The sequence below is a fragment of the Alosa sapidissima genome, chromosome 20, assembly GCF_018492685.1.
Source record: "Alosa sapidissima isolate fAloSap1 chromosome 20, fAloSap1.pri, whole genome shotgun sequence".
Taxonomy (NCBI): domain Eukaryota; kingdom Metazoa; phylum Chordata; class Actinopteri; order Clupeiformes; family Clupeidae; genus Alosa; species Alosa sapidissima.
In genome coordinates this window covers 22,748,128-22,769,217 of record NC_055976.1, presented here as the reverse complement: position 1 = coordinate 22,769,217, position 21,090 = coordinate 22,748,128, and the positions used below count along the sequence as shown (strand labels likewise).

Here is a 21,090-nt window from a genome sequence, read left to right as displayed (position 1 = left end):
GGTTGGGGGCGCTCACGCTGATTAAATAAATAAAAACAAAATGCTTTAGAGAGACAATGTCTTACAGATGTCACATGGGTTATGAAATTGTTTTTTTACGCCAACTGATATTGATATCACTTCACAGAGGCTCAGGAGGTAGAGGAGTCACTGGTTAGCCCAGTCCTTCCTGACCTTGTCGAAGTGTCCTTGAGAAAGACACTGAACCCTAAACTATGTGCAGGTTGGCGCTTTGCACAGCAGCCTCCACCACTGGTGTGTGTGTGTGTGTGTGTATGTGTGAGAGGTTTTTTGTTGAGGAGAAAATTGTTATTACGTTAAATGCATTCAATTTAGCACATCATGTTTATTATATTGATTATGGTGGTGGTGGTGACGCTGATGATGCTAGCAGTGATGACTGTTGTAATGATAGTGATAAAGATGATGATGATGATGATGATGACGATGATGATGATGACAAGAATAGTGTTGAGACCCAGACAGTTGTGGCAGTAGAGAGGCATGTAATAGTGCAGTCAGGCACCCCCCACCCCCTTCGCCCCCCATCCCCACCCACACCTCCTCATGACAGCCGTCCTGAGGCCTGAAGAGTTCACTCTTGCATGTCCCCGAAGCCCAAACTCCCTCCAACGTCCCAGGCTTCAATTATTTATCCACATTGACTCTGTGCTTTCCACAAGTTCAGGACATGCACTTGAATTTTTTAAACAAGCATTAATTTTTCAGCTCTTTCGCAAGTCAACAGTGTTTGAGAGACTTTCGGAAACATAATACATTCACTAAACACAAAAAAAATCATGCACTTTGGCTCATTTGTCTATAAATACAAGACATATTTTAAACAGCGATTTATCACATGCTCCTCATGGTTAAAACGTGTCAGTGTCTCCTCTGCCAACAAGCCCACGCACACACACACACACACACACACACACACACACACCCCTGCTCTGTATTAAGGACTAATCACCACCACCCTCCCCTACATCTCTCCAAAGCCATCTCTGTACTTTTGGGATCAATGAGGTATGATGAGGCATGCATGATAGCCATAACAGCACAGGGGCAGTTTGGGAAGGCGTGCTGAGTCAGAGGGAGGGCAGTGGTTGAAGATCAATGGATGTTAATGGACTCTGTAGCGTTCACCATTTGATTATTGGAGGCAGTAATAACATTGCCATTAAAATGGCATCTCCTCCGCAGAGATAATGTGGCGGGTTGGCCAAGTCTAGACGGTAATATGCCGATAGCCATGGGGAGATGAGGCCAAGATAAGCTTGAAAAGGGAAGGGTTTTAGTGCTGAGAGATTAGGTCTCAAATGTTTGATCAACTTTAATATCATCCTCTGCCGTGAAAAAGGATGTGAAAGACGTGGCTGTCTGGGTGTGTTACAGCTCGACACGCAGGCATGGTCGGACACAGTTTTCAGAGAGGACAAGCTGAGAGATTTCTGCCAGCGCCTAGCACTTTATCAAAATGTATGCATGCTGTCACTGTAGACAGAATGTGTGGATTTATTAAATAAATATTCATGTATTAGCTTATTAACTCATTGGCTCCCGTAGCTCAGTTCATAGAGTGAAGTGCTAAGAGAACACCAGTCTCAAGGGTTTAGTTCCCTTGGAGCACAGTACACATACTGTAGGCCTACTGATCAAATAATGTAGGCTACACCATACCTGCCGTGCTAATTAGATCAATAATGAAGTCAATGACCTGAGGGTTCAGATTTGACAAAAACCCCAGCAAGTGTAACAAAAGTATGAAAGCTGCATGTAGGCTAGCCTATGTCATCATCATGGTTATCCTGACATTTTGTAATTTTGTGAAACTATCCTCTGCCATCTCCAGAGCCATTCTCTCATTCTGTTCCATTGGGTTAAAGTGTTTTATTAGTTCTCCAGAACCATCCTTTCATTCTGTTCCATTGGGTTAAAGTGTTCTATTAGTTCTCCAGAACCATCCTCTCATTCTGTTCCATTGGGTTAAAGCATATACTATACACAGTCTATGGGTTAAAGTGTTCTATTAGTACTCCAGAACCATCCTCACAGTCTGTTCCATTGGGTTAAAGTGTTCTATTAGTTCCCGTAGCTGAGCTCCCACTGAGAGATGCTAATTCCCTGACAGCACATAATGATGATAGACTACGCATAAGATGTACATCTTTTCTTGTACTGAAAGTTTCTTCAGGTAAAATCATCTGCCAAAAGTGTCCATCTCAACGACTTGAAAGCTTTAAGAGCTGGCAGATCAATGTGAACTAGCCTTCCTACCTTCCACTTCATAATGGCACATAATTGGACATTGTACCTTTGTGATATCGCTACCCTCCATCTCATATTGTGTCCTTGTAAATGCTGTTGAAATGTGTTTGTTTCAGATATTAAAGGAAAATTCCGGTATTTAGCACTTTGAGTCCCTTTTCTGGTTTGTTTTGGATGAACTAGAGTGGTGGACACCGAAATTTAATTTTGACGATTGGTCCTGTCTCGACTTTTCTGACTCGTTTTGAATCGCCTTCACTGCTTTAGAGTGGCTGCAACAGGCATGCACAAACATGCTAAAATAACCCTTAACGTTCGTTTTCAAAACTGCAACTCACCAAGTGGTTAGTGGTGTTCGTTGATTGTTAAAATCAAATATATCGGCGCAATGTATAATTTCCAGCCGTCTTATTTGCTATTGTGGAACTATTTTTTCAGACACCTCACAACCGCGTATAAACTTCCGCTCAATATTTGAGCCTGAAGCATAGACGGCGGCGCAGTAATATCAACGTGCAATGAGTCTTCCAACAGAAGTCAATGGGATTTTACAAAATGCCAAATAAAACACGATAGAAACTGTATTTCGCTATGCTACTTGTTTTGGAACACCAACGAACACCACTAACCACTCGGTGAGTTGCACAGTTTTGAAAACGAACGTTAAGGGTTGTTTTAGGACATGTTTGTGCATGCCTGTTGCAGCCACTCTGAAGTAGTCAAAGGCGATTTAAAACGAGTCAGAAAAGTCGGTACAGGACCAATCGTCAAAATTTCGGTGTCCACCACTCTAGTTCATCCAAAACAAACCAGAAAAGGGACTCAAAGTGCTAAATACCGGAATTTTCCTTTAAGGAAGTGGAGCTATGGCTTTGAGGCATTGCTGGTGTAACGGAGGCGAACTGAGCTAGCGTGCTAGTTTCCTGTGTAAATCCTCACACCCCTAACCTTAAGAACGCTTCTAACCGCTGAGTTGGAAGCCTGAGCTTTTAGCTCAGTGATTAGAGTGTTCGACTCCCATGCCGGTGTGTGTGGAGGTGTGCGGGTTCGAGGGCCATGAGCGGCGGACGAATTACGACCTCTGTTACACTGGGACTCTGTTCAGAGAATTTAGGAACTGCCAAAGATCAGGTGACAGTTCTAAGCTCATGAAATGCCAAGTATTTAGAAGGACTCTTGTCTCCTAGTTTGCCCATTCTAAAATTACTCTTGCAATCATTACCAGCTAGATTGAGTAGCCGAGTGCTGGCCATTCGGTACATTAAACCTGTCAGTGAACAGCCTAATCAGTGTAATCCTTGCTAGATAGGGATTAACAGTAAATCTAATTGCATTTTTTGGAACCACAGCAATGTAATTAACATTTTCTCTTGCGAGGAGTTAATCTCTCCTACGGCTATGCTCCTTGTAGCCATTTTTTGGCACGCTAATTTGCAGCCCACATGCCTGCTAATCTACACTTATTCATTAAAAGCCCGCGAAGATGCCAGATTAGTTAGATTAGTTGTCTGAGTGTCATTCCCAAATTGATCAGGTTAGCATTTTGGCACAGGTAAAGGGAGGGCGGTCTGGCTGCACAGGAATAACCCGCATGTCCACATTGTGTTCTCTTTCCGCAGTGTGGAAAAAAATCTAATGTCTTGTGGAACAACGGTCCCCTATACAAGAGGAAAAATGGATGTTGTCACTGGTAGAGTTGTCACTTTAGATCGGATCAATTATCCTTGTCCGTGAGCCTTTGAATTTAATTTGAAAACCACATGTGTGCAGACGTAGTAGCAGGTGCTAGTCTGCCAAATGTCTTTAACATCCATCTGTGAAACACCTGTGCACTTGTGCTGTTTCCTGGATTGTTTTGAGGAGGTCCAAATAAACTCGTCTTTTTTTTTTCCAAATGCACACCGTCTGGTGGCCACCAAATGGAAAACCCAAATTGCTTAGGCTTGTCCTGATTACACACATGCCCTGTTTTACACGTTGTCTTTAACACGGACTGTCAGACCGAGTGAGTGGGTTTGTTTGAAGGTGAAAAGACCATTTTTACACCATTTTAACAGCAGTGAAATCACCCAAGTCGTCATGTCACGATGGGCATTGTGACAACATGGTCTATTATGACATTCTCTCTGACCTCTAGCTATGATGCCTAGGCCTGTGGCTTTTTCAATCTGTGGTGTTTACAGCTCGTCGCTTCCCATAACCTTCAACAGTTTCCATCATAGGGGCCTCCTTAAACATTTACATTCGAGATTATATATATACCGTATGTCTCTGGATGCCAACACAACTTAAATCTGCAGAAGATGCATGGTTGAAAATAGCACATATTCAATTGTGGGTTTATTTATGCTGTGAGCATATTTGGCAGACCCTTGGTTAATGCAGGCCCTTGGCTGTGAAAAATTGATGACTGACATATTAAGAACGTTGTTAGTAGGGAAAGAGTTGTTGTCCAATGGTTTGAGGCAATTAATAACAGTCAGCCTCTTCTCACGTGATTAGGTGTTGGTATATAGCACAACAACAAGGAATGGCTATTCTTTCTCTGGACATATTTCTCAAAACAAAATTATACTCTGTGGTATTTTATTCCTGTTTGATTCACAGTTGATTGAAAACCACAGTTGAGAAAACCTCATTTGGTATAAATCATCTACAAGTATACAAAGACATTAAATGTAAATATATGACTAACAAATACACTGGCTCTCCAGATTTTCAATCATACTTTTATGTTGCACAGGACTTGCCCCACCATGGCTTACAGGCTACATGTGTTAGATGTGCTGCCCCACAATAGCCATCGAAAGCATAATAGACACAAACAGATTTATGGTGCTTCGACCAGTAAAGATCTAGATGACTTTTGTTCTAGTTCTCAACAAGTAAAATAAGTAGAAGTATATATACTTTTTTGATCCCGTGAGGGAAATTTGGTCTCTGCATTTAACCCAATCGTTGAATTAGTGAAACACAAACAGCACACAGTGAACACACAGTGAGGTGAAGCACACACTAATCCCGGCGCAGTGAGCTGCCTGCTACAACGGCGGCGCTCGGGGAGCAGTGAGGGGTTAGGTGCCTTGCTCAAGAGCACTTCAGCCGCGGCCCACTGGTCGGGGCTCGAACCGGCAACCCTCCGGTTACAAGTCCAGAGTGCTAACCGGTGGGCCACGGCTGCCCTTTTTTTTTTTATAAGTAAAAAAAGTAAAGTGTGGTTGAAAAGATGTTTTTTACATAAGTGAGCCACACCCCAGAAAGCAAAAAGCCCTGGATGAGAGCCCTGCATCAATGCCATCAGGCCTGAAATTCATTTTTCATGTTGGTTCTGATGGTAACTGACACTCCTCTGCAGCATCTCAACTTTTAAACATCTGAGTACACAACAGCTGCCTCACCGGGAGACGCACACAGAAGGCCCTAAATATAGGACAGGAGTGCACACACACACACACACGCGCACAGACACAAACACACACACACACACACACGCACAGACAAAAAACATGCGCGCACACACACACACACACACACAAAGGCTACACACTCTCTCTCTCTCTCTCACCCACATCCAAACATGCACACACACATTTTTACTCACAAGCTCTCACACCCTCGTGCTCTTTCTTTCTATCTTTCTATCTCTCTTCTCTAACACACACACACACACACACACACACATACACACACACACACACACACACACACACACACACACACACACACACACACACTCCTCTGAGCCAGCTGTCTCTGCCTGCAGGGCTCCCTGAGCTCCCCTCTTTCTGAAAATAAACGCGCCAAGGGTTGTGAGGAGGCGCAGCGGCAGAGGAAGCTCGGTCTCCTCCTCCCTCCCTCCCTCCCTCATCTCATCTCTCCCCCTCACCTCTGCACACTTGCCCAGGCCTGGCTCCATCAGACATCTCTCTCACACCCACAGCCACACCAGCCCCAGTGCCGCCAGAACGGGTTTGATCTTGACATTTATGTTTCCTCTCTGGTCCTCCTCCCTTCTGGTGTGTTTCCATGGGTGTCCATAAGGGCCTGCTAATACCACCCCCTCCTGCCCACACTCGGTTAAAATAAAACATGGTGCCATTATGGGAAGGAATTACGATCTCCTTGAGGTCTTTTTTTGAGGTTTTTTTTTTTTTTTCAATTAGCACATTCGACGTGAGAACAAAGGGGGCTCAGTAGATGTGCTTAACCACCTGTCCATACAATTTCATGCTTGCTAAGGTCAGGGTGCTGCGTTTTTATATACCTCGGGAAATGTGCCTCGGACTGCAGAAGCATCGTTTTCCTCTGAGAAGGTCTACAGACAAGGCCAGACAAAACACCATGACCAAATGTATGTCTATGCATCCCTGCATAAATAAACACACCGCCCCCTCGACCATTATTTCCCTAGATACGCTGCGGATCGGTCAATTCGGTCTCTCAGTAATGTGATTACACAGCTCGCCACGTGTTTGCCAATGATGAAAGTAATTCATATCTGAAATGACAACGGCTGCACTCGCCTTTCTTATCTTCAGGAGAACTTACCGGCCCCTGCCCGAGCTTTGATGTGTTTGTGCGCGGCTCATTCTCACCCTCACAAAAGAAGCATTTGTTGGCTATTTCTGTCTTTGCTTCCCCCACACATCGTTTCATCTCATCTTAAGCGAAAGAGACACAAAGCATTATCGTTTGATTTTTTTTATGCTTAAGGGCTGATTCTTTTTTATAGAGTTATCCATATTTCTTAAATTGCAATGCAGGCGAGAACAAAAACATCTGACGTCTGTGTGGTGCCTAGAAACCAAGCGTGTGCAACCCATTATTACCCACCTCACTATGCATCTCTGAAACGCTTGCACTGAGATCTTTAATGTGCTCTCTAAAGACTTTGTTTTTACACAAACGGATGTCACTCTAAAGGAAAAAAATCTTTGGATAAAGCCCAGCACAACACATCTTGATGCAAGCATGTAGAAGACTACTGATTCGTACAGGCCTACAAGCATGTAGGAGACTACTGATTCATATAGGCCTACACGCATGTAGGAGACTAATGATTCATATAGGCCTACAAGCATGTACTGTACATGTAGGAGACTGATTCATATAGGCCTACAAGCATGCAGACTACTGATTTGTACAGGCCTACAAGCATGTAGGAGACTACTGATTCACACAGGCCTCTCTTTGGCACCAATCTGCACCCAGTACCATGTTGTGTGTTTGATCTGAAAATATGTAGCTTAGTTCATTATCTAAGTTAAGTGATTTGCAACTCGCCTTAGCTGGAGATAAAAGCTAATTAGTTTAAACATCTGCTGTAATGTGCAGGTGAACTGTAAACGGAATGGAGATGTATTATCATGCACAGCTTAATGGAAAATTGTCTCTGTGTGTGTATGTGTGTATTTGTGTATGCGTGTGTATGTGTGTGCGTGTGTGCGTGTGTGTGTGTGTGTGTGTGTGTGTGTGTTTGTGTGTGTGTTTGTGTATGCGTGTGTATGTGTGTGCGTGTGTGTGTGTTTGTGAGTATGTGAATGCGTGTGCGTGTGCATGTGTGTGTGTGTGTGTGTGAGAGAGAAAGAGAGAGAAATAGTGAGGGAGAGAGACAATGTCTGTTTGTGTATGTATCTGTTTTGTGATGAGTGTGTGTGTGTGTGTGTGTGTGTGTGTGTGTGTGTGTGTGTGTGTGTGTGCTTGTGTTCAAGTGTCCCCAAACTGTGTGAGCCGGGGTGCATGCATGCGTGTGTCACACTCATCCGGACACACATTTGGAAAGCCAGTTCCAGTCCAGTGAGAGGAAACGTTCCCAGCACACGTGCATTCGCATGGCCATAAGGACCTCAGCTCCTCTAACCTTCCATGACACCATGCTGCAGGCAAATTCAGTGGGTAAAACCCTTTCACACATGCACACCCTCAGACACACAAGCACACACACACACACATGTTCACATATGTTCACACATGTTCCTACACAAACAAAAGACATTTTCATAAGAGACATTTCCATGCTCTCGGCCCAGTTACGGTTGTGACGTGAGACTTTGCTCTGAGCATGGCGGGGCAGAGACTCACTTGGTCTGTTAAGTGAAGCAGCCGAACCTTGTGAATCACGGCGGCTCCCACCATGGTGGTATAACACACACACACACACACACACACACACACACACCAAGCCCAGGCCCGGTGTCGTGGCTGCTATCGAACTGTCGACATTCAGTGTGGCGCACAAAGGCAGCCAAATGTCACTGGCACCCCGAAGCACTCTGAGTGTCCAACTGAAGGGGTCACACAGCTTTCGTGTGTGTGTGTGTGTGTGTGTGTGTGTGTGTGTGTGTGTGTGTGTGCATGTTTGTGTGAATGTGGGCATGTCCCAGTGTGTGTGTGTGAGTGTTTGTGCCTATGTGGTGTGTGTGTTTGTGGTGTGTGTGTGTGTGTTTGTGGCGTGTGTGTTTGTGTCTATGTGGCGCGTGTGTGTGTCTCTCTCTCTCTGTACGTATGTGTGTTAGTGCATTCCTTGTGTGTTTGTGTCTTGAGATGAGGGAAAAAAATTCCGCTCTGGTCATCATCCATCAGCCATGACAGCCAGGCATATCTCTTTCACACAAGAAAACGAAAGAAAAAAAGAGGAGTGAAAAAAACAAATGTCAAGAATTCATTCTCTTCTGAAGTGTAAGCCTCAATCCATTCATGTGTGTGATGAGAAAGAGAACAGTCCTCTATCTTTTTTCCTTCATCCTCTATACTGTACCTGGACCACAGGTCAACTGCAATGTAAGTGTTTTCTCCCAATCGTCCTTCTTGTTATCGATACGCAGGCCATGGTCTCTTGTGTTCTGTGTCACAGTCTGGCTCCAGGGTGACCACATAATGGACTAATCAACCGCATTCCATAATTGATCCCCTGGGTGGTACAGGGATCAGATCAAGTCAAGTCAGCAAAGGCGGGCTACCTCAGGCTGGTGGCCACCGCATAACTATACTTATTTGGCCCCAGCCGTGGCGCAACTGGCTGGGACACCTGCACCGTACACCGGCGACCTGGATTCGATTTCCGCCCCGTGGTCCTTTCCGGATCCCACCCTGACTCTCTCTCCCACTCACATCCTGTCATTCTCTACTATCCTGTCAATTAAAGGCATAAAAGGTCAAAAAAATATACTTTAAAAAAAAATATATTATACTTATTCATACACACACATACACACAAATTGTGATGAATCAGGGAATCTTCAAATGGTTTAGTAAGGTTATAATCATGTCGAAAGCCTAATCATTCAAATGGTTTAGTAAGGTTATAATCATGTCGAAGGCCTAATCATTTAAATGGTTTAGTAAAGTTATAATCATGTCGAAGGCCTAATCAAACGTTATAATCATGTGAAGGTTATAGTCATGTTGAAAGCCTAATGGTTTAGTAAGGTTATAATCATGTGAAGGTTATAGTCATGTTGAAAGCCTAATGGTTTAGTAAGGTTATAATCATGTGAAGGTTATAGTCATGTTGAAAGCCTAATGGTTTAGTAAGGTTATAATCATGTTGAAGGCCTAATGGTTTAGTAAGGTTATAATCATGTTGAAGGCCTAAGGGTTTAGAAAGGTTATAATCATGTTGAAGGCCTAAGGGTTTAGAAAGGTTATAATCATGTCGAAGGCCTAATCAAATGGTTTAGTAAGGTTATAATCATGTCGAAGGCCTAATGGTTTAGAAAGGTTATAATCATGTCGAAGGCCTAATCAAATGGTTTAGAAAGGTTATAATCTCATGTCAAAGGCCTAATGGTTTAGAAAGGTTATAATCATGTCGAAGGCCTAATGGTTTAGAAAGGTTATAATCATGTCGAAGGCCTAATCATTTCAATGAATAATACTGCAGTCCATTAAGCTTCCTCTTTTGTACTTAAACACTTTAGGTGGGAATAACAGAGCATTGCTCCACTGTAACTAATACAGGTATAGGGGCGAGGAAGTGAAGAAGCACTTTTCAGGACACGTGTGGACAAATTACCTCTCCCTCCTCTCCAAGTATTGCATTGTGAGGTAAATATCATCTGTTTTCGGCCTTTTCTTTCCCTCATTCCCTCCCTCCCTCCCTCTTTCTCTCTCTCCCTCTCTCTCTCTCTCTCTTTCTCTCTCTCTGAGGGCAGGATAATAACTCACATCAGGAGGCTAAATGAAACTCTCCAGGAAGAATGGGAGAGTCATTTACTCGTCCTCTCAATCCGGTGACACGCAAACCAATAGAGATTAATGAGCTGGGCGTTGATTTTCAAACTGACTTGGGGGTTGAGAGGTGTGTGTGTGTGTGTGTGTGTATGTGTGTGTGTGTGTGTGTGTGTGTATGTGTACGTGATAGTTAGTGAGATAGTGTGTGTGTGTGTGTTTGTGTGTGTGTGCATGATTTTGTGTGTTTATTTGTGTGTTTATCTGTGTGTGTAGGCGTGCGTAAGGGTGTGTGTCTGTGTGTGTCTATGTCTGTGTGTCTGTGTGTGTGTGTGTGTTGGGGGTTGATTTAGTCCTGTGTGTGTTTACTTCCTCTGACCAGATGCTGGGTTTCTGATAAGCACATGCACACAGAGGCCCCCAGGAAGCGTGGTTGTGTAGCGCTGTGTTTTCCCAGAATCCCCGGCGAGATTAACGCCCGAGTGACAGAGGGAGTGTCACTTTGAATTGGCCCTCTCTCAGTCACTGTGATCTAAACGCTGCGCTTTTGGGAACCGTTGTCCTGATCTGTCTCAGAAATACACACAGAGGGAACCTCTTCTCTGTTAGTTTATCCACAAGAGGCTTGATGGGAAAAAAGGCAGTTTCACTGATTGTAAGATGCAACTAATTGAACAAATGTGGGGGTTTTTTTATCCTTCTCGCTAACCAATGATTCCAATTTATATGAGACATGATGATCATGCTATACAATACTCCCACCAAGTAAAGTGAAACTTAATTAAATGAACCTTATTCCATACATAGCCTTGGTGTCAAGCTAAATATTCTATTTCAGGGCTAAGATGATCTCTCCTCTCCAATCTTTACAATTGCTAAAGCAGAGTACTCCTCTTCTACCAACACGCTAAGAGGTATCAAAGAAATGATCAGCCAGCCATTTATCTCACTGTAATTAGATTAGATTCAACTTTATTGTCATTTAGCTGAGTACAGGTACAGAGCCAATGAAATGCAGTTGACATCCAATCAGAAGTGCAAAGAAGCATTAAATACCAAAGTGCAGGTTACAGTATTCTGTGCAGTTATGTAGACGATAGAGATTAATTATGTACAGCAGAGTATTAGATAAATACAGGTTTTCCAGATGACATGTCTACAGTGTCAGATAAGGAGAGGGTTATGTACAGAGAGCATACATAGACATTGTATATAAATAATATATACATACATGTATATTGTATTGCACATGTTTATGGGCAGTTACACCTCAAGGTATGGTTTTAACCAAAGATGATAGAGTGCTCCGCTCTAAGAGATTTGTTTTTTACAGCTCTTTAATTGCATTGGAGTATTTTTGGGTAAAAAAGCATTGACTTGTTTACACGATCTTCAGATGCTCAGGGTATAAACAAACTATCTGTTGCAACAATTGATGGTTAATATTAGGGTTATAGGTTGTGTTAGGTTAAAAGGGATCTTCTGTAATTGTATGTTGAAAACATATTTTCAACATACCATCTGTAAAGTCTCTGTTGGCAGACTATCCAAGAAAAGTGTTCTAGACAGACGTGATACCTGCTACTTTGGAATGTTTTAAATGAAAACTGCACATATTGCACCTCTCTGCTTCTGGAATAACAGTAAACAACATGTTATTTGGTTGACACTGTGGGCCAGATGTACTAATGCTTTTGCGCCCACTTCAGGTGTATTTGTTTTGCGATGTGCGTGTAAAATCATTGCGAGGTATGTACAAACAGGCCGGAATGATGTAAAAGCGCAAACTGCCTGTCGCGGGAGCTAAAAGTGGCAGAATGCGTCATGCATATGCAGTCATGGGAGGATCCAGGGGAAAGTTAAATTAAAATGTAGGGTCTGGGCACTCACCGTTCGCAGTGCTCAGTCCGAGGGGTGGGATAATCAGTTGTCTTTCAAATTCCCTCTGCACACAATAGGACAGCGGCAGCGCTATGAGTCCCATGCGTTTTCCACCAGCGGAGCTAGTTGGCTAGTTGAAGCGTTTGCCAACTTAATAAAAGCTTAACTCGTGTCACACTGTTCGCCAACAGCAACATCCATCTTATTTGTTTTCATGTAGCAGGGAATTCAAGCCAAACCGTTGCAACTCTGCCATCAATCATTATGTTAAGCCCACCTAACGACTCTATACACGATTTTATTGGCCTGATTGAGTTTCGATTTCTGGAGCTCACAAGCCAAGCCAAGAGTTGCTAGACTAGCCCTAGGGGCGCGTCTAGATTTCTAGGCTAGGGGAAAGTGGGAGTTTAGCGTAAAAAGATGGGAGGGGAAGAGTAAAGAGCGCCTAATTATGTATTCCGCGGAATGTACAAAGACTGCTCCTGAAAGCGCACGTCTATTCTGCGCCTAAATACTAAATAAAAGCAGGTGTTAATCCAAATTGCAGTTCAATGCGTCAATAAGAGAACAGAATTGCTATTTAGAGCACCAGTTTTTGTGGTGAAAGTATTTGTAGGCTACTACCAAAAGCAACCTTAACTTTCGTTGGCCTTACTTTCACTTTCACGTCATTCACTTAAACTTTCCTACTTGCTAGATTTGACCAATCTTCCATAGCCTACGAGCACAAGTAGTTTGAGTAGAACTACTGATCTTCATTATCTCTCTGCTTGTTTACATCTTATCATGTATGGTATTATTTCATGATCGCTAAACGTTTGATTCTTTTTAATGTTGTCATCAGTTAACTTCATTCAACTGAGCTTGTATGTAGGCGCTACCATTCAGTTGTGGACGTTCGTAAATTGCATTTATGGGCGGAGAAAGGCTTGAACGATTGATAAATACGACGGAAACTTGGGTCTGACAGCATTCGCAATCTGCGGTGTGGCCATGATGCTGATAACGCTACGTTCGCAAATGTACGTACATCTGGCCCTGTGTCCTTTCCCTATAAATTTCAAGCCATTTCAAGAAGGCATTCCACTTAGTAGTAACATTAGCCAGAAGGGGTTAGGGTGATACTGTGGAGGGGGGGGGGGGGGGGGGTGTTGACTTATCTGGACATCAGGCATAATCTGGTCAAGGCCTCCTTTTAGGCGAGATAGGATCACACTACATTGCTGCCTAGTCGAATTTGGATGATTTCAGCCCTAAATCCCTAGCTGGGTGTTCAAATACATCACCTAATTACAATGTCTCTGCCAAGGTAATGCCACGTGTTCACCCGATACCTCCTCTCTTGGTTTCCATATTTGCCAGTGAGGACACTAAAGCTAAGATGTAGTGACGGTCCTTGGAAAACTGCAGGATGCCCATAAGAGGACAAAGATAAGTGTATTTTGCTATTGATGTTGTTGTTGTTGGTTTGTTTGTTTGTTTTCTTATCTGGGACAGCATCTGTTGCCCATATGCTCAGATGGGACTATTGCCTTGCTACAGTTGGAGCCTATTTATAGGCATCCTAATGCGTTATGTGTCTGTGTGTGACTGCTGTTGCCTTTTAATGTGAGGACTGTATTACTCTAGTGATTAATCCTCTCAGAGAATATTAGCACATCTGTGAGGAAGGTGATCAGAAGGCTACTACTCATAGTGCATAGAGTAGCATACTCATAGTGCATAGAGTAGCATACTACTTCACATAGTGCATAGAGTAGCATACTACTTCACAGTAGTGTGCTACTACTCATAGTGCATAGAGTAGCATACTACTACTCATAGTGCATAGAGTAGCATACTACTACTCATATTGCATAGAGTAGCATGTTTTCTGACCATTATAGTTCTCTTCACTATAGCGTGTGGTGCACTGTGTCTTTTCGCTGGAATTTGATGTTAAATTGATACACCCAGAGCCTGTTAAAGCATATTATGATGAAAATTTTGTTATGCAATCAATGTTCATTTTTAAATGATAGAGAGGTACAACAGACTCTTTCTCATTGTGCTATATGATGACTCTCACTTGAACACCCCTCTGGATGGATGCTAAGCAGAACTGTTTAGATTATGACTTTCTAATCAGTGAGCTACACAATGTGGTAATCACTTCCTAATGAGATCTCAGCAACCACCATGGGGCTTATGAAATGGGGCTTCAGCCAGTTGGGAAAAGGACATTGTTTAGCAGAAAGTTATAGACACTTCTGGTGTCATTTCCTTCTTCATCTTCCTAATATTTTTCCATCTATTTTTCCATTCACTGAAAGCTGTCATGTTCTCATTGGGCCTACAAAGGTATTCACTGAAAGGTGTCATGTTCCCATTGGGCCTACCAAGGTATTCCCTGAAAGAAGGAAGATGTCAACTTGAAAGCATTAGTGGCCATAAGCAGAATAAAGAATGAATCTTAATTAAAAATGTCCACTTGATTTGTTCTAAAGTGATCTACATGGAATACGAGCATATGAGTATGGAATATGGAATACGGTGTCAAGACCCCCCCCCCCCCCCCCCCCCCCCCCCCCCATTTGAAACCAATCCAATCCAACCCAACAATTATCTTGCCCCCCAACCCCCCACCCCAACCCCACCACCCTCTCACGGTCCAAATCTAAACATCATGTTTGATTACTCTTAGATCTGCTTTCATCCAGTACCTACACCGAATTACAGGGCAGCCAGCTCCCAAAGCTGCTCATTTGAAATTGATTTATGGTCTGGTGTTTCCCTTTGCGGTGTTTCACTCTTTTCTGTAATACGCCTTTAAGAGCAAACCCACTAAATTGCGTTGTACCTTGTTACCCCCAGGGTTTAGCGTCAGGCTGTTTCCGTTTTTTCTCCTTTCCATGGTGGCAGCTCCGATTAACCGTCTCTGCCTGTGATTTATGGCCTTTGGGACCGCTGGTCAGAATGGCTTAATTGACTTTCCGTATATTCCAGAGCAGTCCTTGAGAGCGGATCATGTAATGGGGAGGAAAATGACGCAGTAATGGCAAGTTTGCCTCATGCATCACACAACCATCCAGCATCTCAGTAACGTAGACAGTCAGAGAAAGATTTAAACATACGTGTGCATCTCCTTGTTTTTATGTTTCCCTCTATCTCTCTGTACATACAATGTGCAGATATATATACAGTGTATATTGTATGTGTTTGTGTGTGTGTGTGTGTGTGTGTGTGTGTGTGTAACCCACGGACTCGAGCGGCTTATTGCTTTTCTAAAACGGTTACTACATATCTGACCAGATTTCATAAAATAAAGGCACAGCAACAAGAAATGTAATGATTTATTCATAGATAATCATTCTTCCGCCAAGAAATATATTTCCTCTATCAGAATGGTTGCCATGCAACGTCAAGAAGCAGCTACTCCCAACATTTGTTTCAAGTTGTGGTAGCGCAGTAATATAGAACAAAATGCGGTAAAGGTGTATGTTTGTGCCGGATTTTACAACAGCATCAAATGCGATTCAGCCAATCACAATCGAGGACCGGAACTATCCGTTTTAGAAATATTCTTTTGGGTCCCCACCGTCAACTTCAAGGCAGGTTAGGGTTAGGGTCAGGGTCAGGGTTAGGGTTAGGGTTAGGGTTAGGCAAGGTAGAGCTGCCTTGAAGTCGCCAGTGGCAGCATTGCCTCCTAAGTCACCGGTGGAGGCCAAAAACTCCAATCAAGCGTGTGTGTGGAGAGAAAGTAATTGACAGACTCATCAAAAATAATTGTTAGTTGTATATACATACACTATATGGACACTACTGTATATTGGGACACATCTCTTAATCATTGATTTCATGGGGTGGTTGCACTAGGTCCCTAAGTTCCACTGAAGAGACATTTGAATACTTATGGGACAATCATCTGCTTCCAACTTTCTGAGAAGAGTCATGGCAAAGGCCTTTTATGTTCCAGTGTGACTGTATCTTAGTGCACAAAGCGAGATCCATAAAGACATGGTAGGGTGAGTTTGGTGTAGAAGAACTTGTCTGGCTCGGCCAGAGCCTTGATCCCACCCCCATCGATCACCTTTGGGATACACTAGAATGAGATTACAAGCCAGAGCCTCTCGTCGTTCGACATCAATGCCTGCCCTCAACCCCATCGATCACCTTTCGGGTGGACTAGAATGAGATTGCAAGCCAGGGCCTCTCGTCCGTCAAACATCAGTGCCTGACCTCACAGACACACCCCAACATCTTGTGGAAAGCCTTCCCAGAAGCATGGATGCTGTTATAGCTATCCTATGCCCATATGGAATGGAATGCAATGTCATGTCATAAACGTTCCTGTAGGTGTATTGGCCAGGAGTTCTAATACTTTGGTCCATATCGTGTGAGTAGTTGTAGTAGAGCAAGGGGGTGGAGAGAAGGAGAGGGTCACACTTCACATGGATAGTTCGCCCACAGGCTATCCGCAGATGATCAGGGGGGTATTCCAAGTACATGGTTTAGTGAAAAACCTGGGTAAGTTAACTCAGAGTAAGTGGTAAACCTCCTACAACAAGAGGCCTATGGCATTGTTTAGTCAGGAGAATGAAGCCATACAACTCTTCTATTAGGAGGTTTACCACTTACTCTGAGTTAACTTAGCCAGGTTTGTCACTAAACCATGTACTTGGAATACCCCCCAGATAATCAGTTAATTATCTGTTGACACTGATAGCTACACGTTATGGTTATGGTTAAGGATGGAGTTTGGATTTGGTCAAGATGATGTTCAGTAATTGTACTGAATTTGAATCTTAACAGATGATCTGTTAACTCTCTGTGGGCAGACTAGCCAAGTAAATTGTTACCATGGAGACTCTAAATCTATCATATGGCATCTGGGAGCATCATGCTCACTACCAATGTTTGTGCCAGGGATCTTGTGTGTGGTATTAAATTGCCAAATAGATTTTGCCTATTTATCATATTAGTTTGGGTTAAACTTAAGACTTTGCATCTTGCTCGTCATCTAAATGAGGGCCCAATGACTGTAACTGTGACTATATAATTTGATGGTTTTGTTGATAAAGCTCCTTTGAGTTTGACAGCAACAAGCTAATTGACTCATAGGATGAAGAGGGGCCCATTCACAGGCAATATAGGAGCACTAATGGTGAATGAATGAGGCCATGTCCAGGCAGACAGGAGCCGGTTGGCTGGCTCCGGGGCTGGACTCCATCATGAGTGTTTGTGTCTGGCTCCAGGCCTGGACTCCATCATGAGTGTGTGTGTGTGTGTGTGTGTGTCTGTCTGCTCCATCTCTCCCAATACCCCTCACTCAGCACTAATCCATCCATCGCCAACCCTGCCAACGGATAGGGAGGACAGAGAGAGAGAGAGAAAGAGAGAGATACAGAGAGATGTGAACAAGGATGTGTGGGAATTAGAGTGCGGATCGGGCCGCAAATTTCTGTCCGAACCCGGCCCGCGTCCGACAGAGTTGCGTCCGAACCCGACAGGCATTTTCATTTTTATGTCCGAACCCGACCCGAGCCCGACGCAGATGATGCCTCAGTTATTCCCATGCTAGTGATTAAACGTTCACGTTTGTGGATAGCCTGTCTTTTTAGCCCATTAAACGGAACACACAACAAATTGTCTACAGAATCAGATGAGCGTGCACGCACGCAGGTCACACACAGTGCACATTAACACAAGAGGCCCAAGCAAGCATAGCCTATTGAAATAGAATTCTTGTCTTACCATTGACGAAAAGTCTTGAAATGAACTGCAACAGTCTTTGAAACTACAGTGCCTCTGTCACTGATCCATATGCAGCATCAACGTTAACTGGGGCAACTCGAGGAAATCCTCATCCAGTGAACGAGACGACCTTATAGCCTACCGGTAGCCTATGTCTTTACCACAGTATGCAACGCAAATAATCTTAAAATCTCCTGATAGGCTAACAACTTTTTTTAACGTCACCCAAGACTGTGCTTATGTGCATATGTGCGAAATGTGCATAACCATTTGTTTATGTATTCGTGACAACGCGTGTGCATTTCAGGCGGCATGCCTGAAATGCGTTGTCACGATAAGCAAATCTTGCACACAGGAAGAAAGCTATTAGGTCTTTTTTACATTTTAGCCTACTTTATTCTCAAAAAACAAACGTTTGCATCATGTAAAGCAGACCTGTTGGTTACCCAACATAATAAGGAATTTTAAATGTAAAGCTTCCAATGCATATCGCCCCCATGTGTCCGAACCCGAACCGAACCCGACTACAATTTCTAAATATTTGTCCAAACCCGACCCGACCCGAGCCGGGTCGGGTAGCCACACTCTAGTGGGAATGCTGCCAACACTCTCTTAAGTCAACCCAATCACAATACTTTCACCTCTTTCACACATTTTGTTGCACTGTTACCACACACACACACAGGCACACACACACACACACACACACACATACACACACATATACAGTATATATTGTTAAAGATGGTTTAAAAGGACATGATCAAACTCAAACACCAACATATTTTCACATACATACAGTAGAAATACACACACACACACATTCTCGTATACATGAACACACACATAATTGCGTATGCACTATGCAGAAAGGCACTCTCACACACAGACTCAACCCCGTCCCCTCCTCCTCCCCTCGCTTGCTCCAGACTCCAGACTTGGCCGCTGGCAGCAGGGCTCCTCTCATTAGGGGAGGCTCACCTGCATAGCTGAGCTGGCGCCGCGCGCTTCCAGGCACATCCCCCGAGAGACGGCTGAGAGGCAGGGATAAGACGCAGGGCTGGAGGCCTAGTGTGCAGGGTGGAGGAGGTGGAGGTGGTGGTGGTGGTGGTGGTGGTGGTGGTGGGGGCAGTGGGTCTGCTCTGCTGAGGCGGGAGAAAACGGAGAGCCCCATATGGAGAGGTGACGCGACCCTGATGTGTGACCGTGCCAGGTGCCAGAGGGAGGGGGTGGAGGGATGTGCTGCAAGGTCCAGAAAAAGCTGTGTGTGTGTGTGTGTGTGTGTGTGTGTGTGTGTATGTGTGTGAATATGTGCATGTTAGCAGCAGAATTGTGTGTGCTTTTCCTGTGTGTGTCTGTGTCTGTGTATGTGTGTGTGTATGTGTGTGTGTGTGTGTGCTTCTGTTTGTGCATGGGTTTAGACTGGGTGCTCAAAGGCTGTACATTTGACAGCCAATGGACAGTCACAGAGCCAACAGTTTCACCAATACCCCAGTTTCTCTGTCTCTCTTATCCTCTCTTCCTCTCTATCTCTCCTTGTCTTACTCTTACTCTCTCTCTTCCTCCCTCCATCTCTCTCTCTCTCTCCTCTCCCTCTCTTTCCTCTTTCTCACCTCTTCTCACACCAGTTTGAGGACACTGTGTGACCAGGCACGGCGCCAGGATTCCAGTTTTGGATGGGCCAGACCAATTGTGGGTGGGCCTTAAAAAAACCTTTATCAAATCACTGTTTAACCTAATAAAAATGACTGACTAATATACTGTTATATTATTTGTGCTTACATAATAGAGATTTGAATAGCTTGATGCTCTTTAAATAGTTTGTTGCATTGTAAAAAGGACGGACGTACCTATCCTCGATCACTGTCCTTGGTTCTGACCAAATAAGAGCGCTTTGGAATCTCCATTAGGCCTACGCACCATACCTGCTGGCTGTGCTTTAGCGCATCTCTCGAATAGACCTAAGGCCTATAGGCTGTAAAAGTGGAAATCTAATATTTCCCCCAAACATAGTTTAGTTCTGCTTGTATAACATGAGGTCGAATATTTCATACAGATCAATCACACTGCCCGACAGTTTCAATCAATTTTCAATTTTCATAAATTAATCCACTGACTCAAGCCTCATTTGCACCACATTTATTGAATATTATGGACAATATATATATATATATATAGCCACCTAGCAGAGTGGCTTTTAAATAGCAATATGCATTATATGGTTTGTTATGCTTAGCTTAGGGAGAAGGGAACATTGAAGACTCACTAATTCGATTTTACAACTAGGCAAAGTAGGCCACCACTGTTTGGCCAGCTCCAGACTGTAGGCTAGAGGCTGATAACAAACCTGAACTTGTAGGCTAGTCTAAATGACGAGAACAGGATAACTCCACCACCACCTTGTTATTGATTACTTCATGATTTCCTTGTAACGTAGGCCTATACCAAATATCAAATGCAAACAATGACATGCCCAACCTCGTGCGCGCATGTAGCCTACGTTCCAAATGATGTGTTATGGAAGGTAACGTTCATGTTAAATCTGCTGCATGAAGAAGAGTGAGTTCACCCGTGTCCGCTTGTATGTTAAATACGTCCATCTCATCTCAAAGTTTCAATGCGCGATCGGAATAATGGTTTCATATTTGTTAGTCAACTGTACAAAATGTATTCGGGGCTGAAGCCCTGGCAAAATCAGACTACCCCTCGGGCACAGAACTTGTTCATTGACAACGTCATCTGTCATGTAAAACATGCTCCAAGAGAGCTCATAAAGATCAATCACCCATTAGGCCCTTTAATGCAAATCGGATCAACGATCACATTATATCAACAACGTTTGCTGCATTGCAAAAAAAAAAAAAAAAGCATTTCAGAAGCCATTATTAAGCCATAGAGATGTGCTAGGTGTTATGGATCTCAGCTCTCCTTCATCTCCTGGTTGCAGCGATAGGCCTACAACGAGACCGTTTGTGCACGTTTTAGGTACCTAAACAACGACTGTTGCACCACTGTCCTTTACTGGAAATTATTTTC

The 21,090-nt window shown here is 43.6% G+C and overlaps 1 long non-coding RNA gene across 1 annotated transcript; it reads right to left on the bottom strand.

The window, feature by feature from the left end:
* Positions 1-241: 241 nt before the first annotated feature.
* On the bottom strand, positions 242-19,953 carry LOC121694611. The gene is made up of 3 exons (XR_006025840.1): positions 19,702-19,953; positions 13,656-13,660; positions 242-252 (listed from the first exon to the last, which is right to left on the bottom strand). It is a non-coding gene; the product is annotated as an uncharacterized LOC121694611 (long non-coding RNA).
* Between the last annotated feature and the right edge of the window lie 1,137 nt (positions 19,954-21,090).